Below are 6,145 nucleotides of genomic sequence, written 5' to 3' on the forward strand. Positions count from 1 at the left end.
TGATAGGAGCAATGGCGTTACTCGCTAAGATTTCTCATTGCCTGTTTTTTCCATTGTTCTAACCTTGCATGAATTTTATCCAGGAATTACTAACCATTAGCGAGTTTTTTTTGTGAATAATCATGTATATTTTGCTAGAATGCATAATATTTCTATGACCGTGCGGTGTGCATATGGCGGTCCTCTTGTATGCTGCATGATGGTAATTGGTCACCCACTGCAAAACACCATAGAGGTGGCTCGAAGGGTATTATGTAGATGTAGATATAATGTGCTCTCTCGCCAACGTGATAACTAATGAATAGACCTTGCTGCTATCCAAGCGTGGTGCGATGCATGGCAGTTAGAGTTAAATTAGACAAAATGCGTCGTAATAAATTTCTGGAAGAAGAATAACTCCCTACAACATATCTATTTAAAATTCGGGGCACCCAATTAATGGAAGTTGAATCCGTGAAATATCTAGGAGTTATACTCAATAATGATCCATCGAGGAATAGTCATACTCGGGAAATAACCGGTCAAGCTAATCGTAAAATGGGTTTTGTTAAAAGAATATTAGGAAAGTGCGACGATGAAGTGAGAGAAATAGCAACTTCTTCCTGGTTAGACCCCATTTAGAACACGCTGCCAGTGTTTGAGACCCTCATGAAATAGGCTTAATAACAGAGTTAGAACGCGTGCAAAGAAGAGCTGCTAGGTAAGTGAAAAGTCGTTACGATATATTGTTAGTTTGACTGACCTCATAAAGAAACTCGGATAGAAATATTTGTCAGACCGTAAATTGAAAAATAGACTACACCTTTTAGATAAATTCAAGAGCAGTGTCTTTTATAACGAAGGTAGCCATGTATTATGAACGCCAACATACCTACTACGGAAGATCAGATCAAATAAGTAAAATTAGAGAGATAGACTGGAGAGAGAACAGACAGATTGAGAATCTCTTTTTTTTCCACGACCAATAAGACATTATAACGGCAGCGTTTGAACTAACTATTAGATTAGATGATTTGTACAGTAGCCTACTAACTTAATTAAAACTTAATGCATGTTTCTGAATTTCATTATTATTCTAACAGCATATGGTAGTTCAATTTGTTAGTATGCGTGTTTTGTACTGTTTGGTGTGCATGTCGGAGTCAAGTGCTGCTGCTGCTGGTCATGCTGAATGCTGGTGATTGAACACCTCCTGCCAAGTACCCTAGACGTGGCTCCCAGGGTATTTTGTAGATGTAGATGTCCCTGCATGACGTGTTTGGGCTGCGCGCCCAAATACGCCCGTGGATATATAGGCTTTGCGTAATAGAGGCGTAACTTTCCCACTCGCAAATCCCTCTCTCCTTCCTCTCCTTATAGTCTCGTGACCTTCACTTTCCCTCCGAACACCACCTGAACCTCCCCCACCCACCGCCATTCACCACACGTCGCCCGAAAACTCACACCAATAGAATTCCCACAGCGCGGGACCCTCGATGACGTCAACACCTTGACGTCACCAGTGGCTTGGAATCGGGGGAGCGGAATGGGTCTCGCCACAATCCCTGGCTTTCCCTCGCACGCCCACACGACTTCACTTATCTCCTTTATTTTTTTCTCCTTCCCCAATTCCTCTCCTTTCTCGCCTTCATAATGACTACTACACACCCTACCTCGCTCACCTTTAACGTTTCACAATGGGTCTCTCCTTCAAGCTGTTTGTCCTGTTAACCACATACCAGAAAATGTTCCATTCAGGTTCCCCGTTCTCTAAATTTTTTTGCTTGTCTTTTTTCACAAAACCTTCGATACCTTCTGCGTCTCTCCTCAAGGTGAGAGAAAATGTTTATTAAGTATTATTTTCCATCAATGGATGGTAATTTGTTAAACCGATTTCGGTGGATAAGCCACCCTAAATGGCTACGGCTAAATATCCATGACTAAACAATAAGGAACATTTAAGGTAAAATGGTACGAGAAAAAATGAATTCCACACTGAGAAGTTTCGCAGTTTGAAAAGATCAATGGTATATTCTTAATATTTAGCAAAAATGTGTACAAGAAACATCTTTCAAGAAAAATCTTTAAATTTAAATGAGGACGATTTCAGTACTCCATTGCAGTATCTAAAACATGACAAGTGTATCTGTTCCTCACACCAATGCCGTTTTCAAGGAAAATGTAATCACTTGGATCCGTGCCCGGATCCGCTTGCTTATTCGTAAAAAAACTTGCTAATGATTGGTAATTCCTAGAGCAAATTCATGCAAGTGTAGAACTATGAAATAAAACATGCAATGAGTGACCCTAGCGAGCGACGCCATTAATCCTATCAATTGAGACAACGTTGCAACGTTGCTAGTACGAGGGAAGAATGACATATTAAATCTCTCTGTTTTGCAGTCTATTTCTTTTATTTTATTCTCATGATCATGTCTACCATAGTACGATAGTAAACGAAGGATATGATTCATATCGTCTGAGAAAATATCTTCTTCGAATTTCTTAAGTAAGGTAAGCCTATACTTTGATCTACGCTCCTATAAAGATTCCCATCCTAACTCGTGTAACATACTGGAATCGCTGCACTTCTTATCGTAACAACTCATCACAAATCTGGCTGCCCAGCGCTGTACTCGATTGATTTCAGCTATTAGTTCTACTTCGTTAGGATGCCATACGCTAGCAGCATAATCTAAGTTAGGCCTCACTAGAGTCAGTAAGCTTCTTTTTTTCACCTTTTTTGGGCATTTACCGAGAAGTCTTTTTACGAATTCCAGTTTACGGTTACCTTTCCCGCATTATTCACGTATGTGTTTACCCCATGAAAGATCCCGAGTAATGGTGACCCCCAAGTATTTAACGAATTTGGCATTTGATAGTGGAATCCCGTTAGCGGTGTAGCTCCATTCATTCTTCATGACTTCTTCAAAGCGAGACGATATTCATCTTTCTGCACACAACGGGTCACATTCTTTCTGCAAGTATTGTCCAAAATTATTTATTATTTAAAGAATATCCATCAAATTACATAGTGAGAAATAAGTTATTTAAATATGCAGTATCAATTATTTATTTTCAATTCTTGATTCGTAACATTCCTTTTTAGTGCCAACAGAGTGATAACTGTTTTGCGAAGCGACAAAAATTGAATCGCTTGAAAATATCTAACTGTTGACTGTTAAAATTTGGAATCCAGTTAAGCCGAAAAAAGCCACTAATCATAAAAAATATGCATTACACAGAAAGGTAACATAATATCGTGGAATAATATTGTATAAAACACATGTACAAATTTAGCCCTGTTTCTGGATTGCAGTCTAGAAAATCGATCTAAAAACCGATTCAATTTGTTTAGTACGCATTCAATCGCATGGAAATATGCTATCATACCAATGAAAATATTTTGCTTCTTTGAGAAAATTCAAATTCACAGAATACAACCAAGTAATTTAAAAGGCAAATTGGAATATCAACGAGAAATAGAACAACATCATAAAATTACTCCAAAATTTGAATAATTGATCCTTCTTGGCCCAGAGTCGAGTGAAAGTTCGTTTGCAATTCCAGAGCTCGCCACAATTCCACATATAGCGCGTAATGAAATTCTACGTATTGGACTCCAGAATATATGCATAAGCAATTTTCTTCCGTACACTTTTTCTGGCATCTTACATATTAAATGAGCATGATCACAAATGTAACCATTAATGCCCTGTATAAGGGCAACTAGCTTTTACCACCTCGTCATAAATAATGCTATTCAAAATATTGTGACACCACCAAAACCTATTTCGCCACGAAGGAAGCGTTCAGGAATGCATTCACGAATGAAAAAAACACTAGTAGAGCATTTACAGAATAACGCTAAAGCATTTTGGTCTTATGTTAGGGAAGTTCAAGGTAAGCGATCTACCGTAGGTTCTCTGAGAAACGATAATGGAGATGTGTTGGGAAAAAGTTCCGATAAAGTCGATTTATTAAATTTCTACTTCAAGAGCGTGTTCACCGAGCTTTCCAAGAACTCATCCGAGACAGTTGAAAATCTCTGCATACGAAAGATGCCACCCATTGACATCAGTGCGCACACAATATATATTGAAATCGCTCAGTCCAAATAAATCACCTGGTCCAGACAAAGTCCCTTCTTAGGCATATAGTGCACTAGCCTCAGAAATTGTCCCCTTCTTGCAGTACTACATGGCATTGGTCATGTAGTACACATTAAGCTACCATAATTTGTAGACGACGCTGTAGTTTACAAAGAAATCCGTTCCACTAAAGATAAAGATGAACTAACGAATGACCTTACTGCTATCCAAGCTTGGTGCGATGCATGGCAGTTAGAATTAAATTAGAAAAAAATCGTCATAATGAATCTCTTGAAGAAGAATAACTCCCTACGACATATCTATATAATTTGGGGCACCCAATTAAAGGAAGTTGAATCCGTGAAATATCTAGGAGTTAAACTCGATACCGATCTATCGTGGAATAAACATATTCGGGAAATAACCGGTCAAGCTAATCGTAAAATGAGTCTTGTTAAAAGAATATTAGGAAAGTGCGACAGCAAAGTGAGAGAAATTAGCTACGTCTCCCTCGTTAGATCCCATTTAGAACACGCTGCCAGTGTTTGGGACCCTCATGAAAAAGGCTTAATAACAGAGAACGCGTGCAAAGAAGAGCTGCCAGGTATGTGAAAGGTCGTTACGATTGTCTTGTTAGTGTAACTGACCTCTAAGATAAACTCGGATGGGAATCTCTGTCAGGCCGTAAAATGAAAAATAAACTAAACCTTTTAGATATTCAAGAGAAGTGCCTTTTATAACAAAGATAGCCATGTATTACGAACGCCAACTTACTAAGATCAGATCATATAAATAAAATTAGAGAGATAGACCAGAGAGAGAACAGACAGATTCAGAATCTCTTTTTTTCCACGATCAATAGGAGATTATAACGGCCGCAATAAAACTCAAACTGATTAGATGACTTGTAATGTAGCCAACTAACTTTTGTAAAACTTAATGCATATTTCTCAATTTTATTATCATTTCTAACAGCATATGGTAGTATAATTTGTTAATATGCGTGACATTTTTTGGACTGTGTGATGTGCATGTGGGAGTCTAATTGCATGCTGCATGCTGGTGATTGATTTACCCCTGCCAACCACCATAGAGGTGGCTTGCATGGTATTATTTAGATGTATATGTAGATGATTAATTGTTGGTGTCCTTATCCGGCAGAATGCCCAAAAGAAAAATTTGTATCACGTGACATAAGGAACCGTAATGATAAAACGATGCGAAGGAAGCGTCGTACGCAAGCTTAAGTAACACTACCGGGTTTGAGAGAATAATATGCACCTATGGTCGCAATCCGTGGAGCCGTATAAAAACACACAGCGTATAATGAAACAGATATCCTCTTATATATATGCATTCATGTGTATAGATAGACGATATCAGAAATTTTGAGATGTTCAGAAGATGGACTACAACTGATGGATGCTTCACGGTGAGCACATGGAAATGCCCGATGAAGGGAAAAGCAAATAGTATGCCACGATTGTATAGCGCGGCATACTATTTGCTTTTAAATAGTATGCCGCGCTATACATTTAAATAGTATATAGTTTTATTTGAATAGTATGCGCAATAATTGTGGGAGATGCAAAGTTTTAAATATCATTTTCAAATTCAAGCGGCATTTACTATTTATTTGCCGCTTATTACTATGCCGTATTTACTTGTCCACATGCGTTCTGTGTAACCAACCGATCGATTACGAAAGGAGAATTAAAAAAACGCGATGTTACAAAATAGAAGTTTTTTTGTTCTCAATGTGAGACATCGACGGAAAAACAATGCTTGGAGTTGATTAATAATAAACTGCGTTATTTAATAAGTTGAACATTGAAATAAAACGTAAATATGATTTCGTCACGAAAAGAGAAGCATCACATTATTCGGCTTCATCTTTTTACTTACTGGAATGACTGAATTTTCCTTTAATTCGAGAATAGCAACGTTTTAGATAATCTTTTAAAGTATTTTAAAGTCTTTTTGGGCTGATCCAAATGATAGGAATTTCTAACACAGTAAGATAATCCATTGTTCTCTATAACCGATAGGCAATCGGAAAATTTGAACAATTATAA

The sequence above is a fragment of the Ischnura elegans genome, chromosome 2, assembly GCF_921293095.1.
Source record: "Ischnura elegans chromosome 2, ioIscEleg1.1, whole genome shotgun sequence".
Lineage (NCBI taxonomy): Eukaryota > Metazoa > Arthropoda > Insecta > Odonata > Coenagrionidae > Ischnura > Ischnura elegans.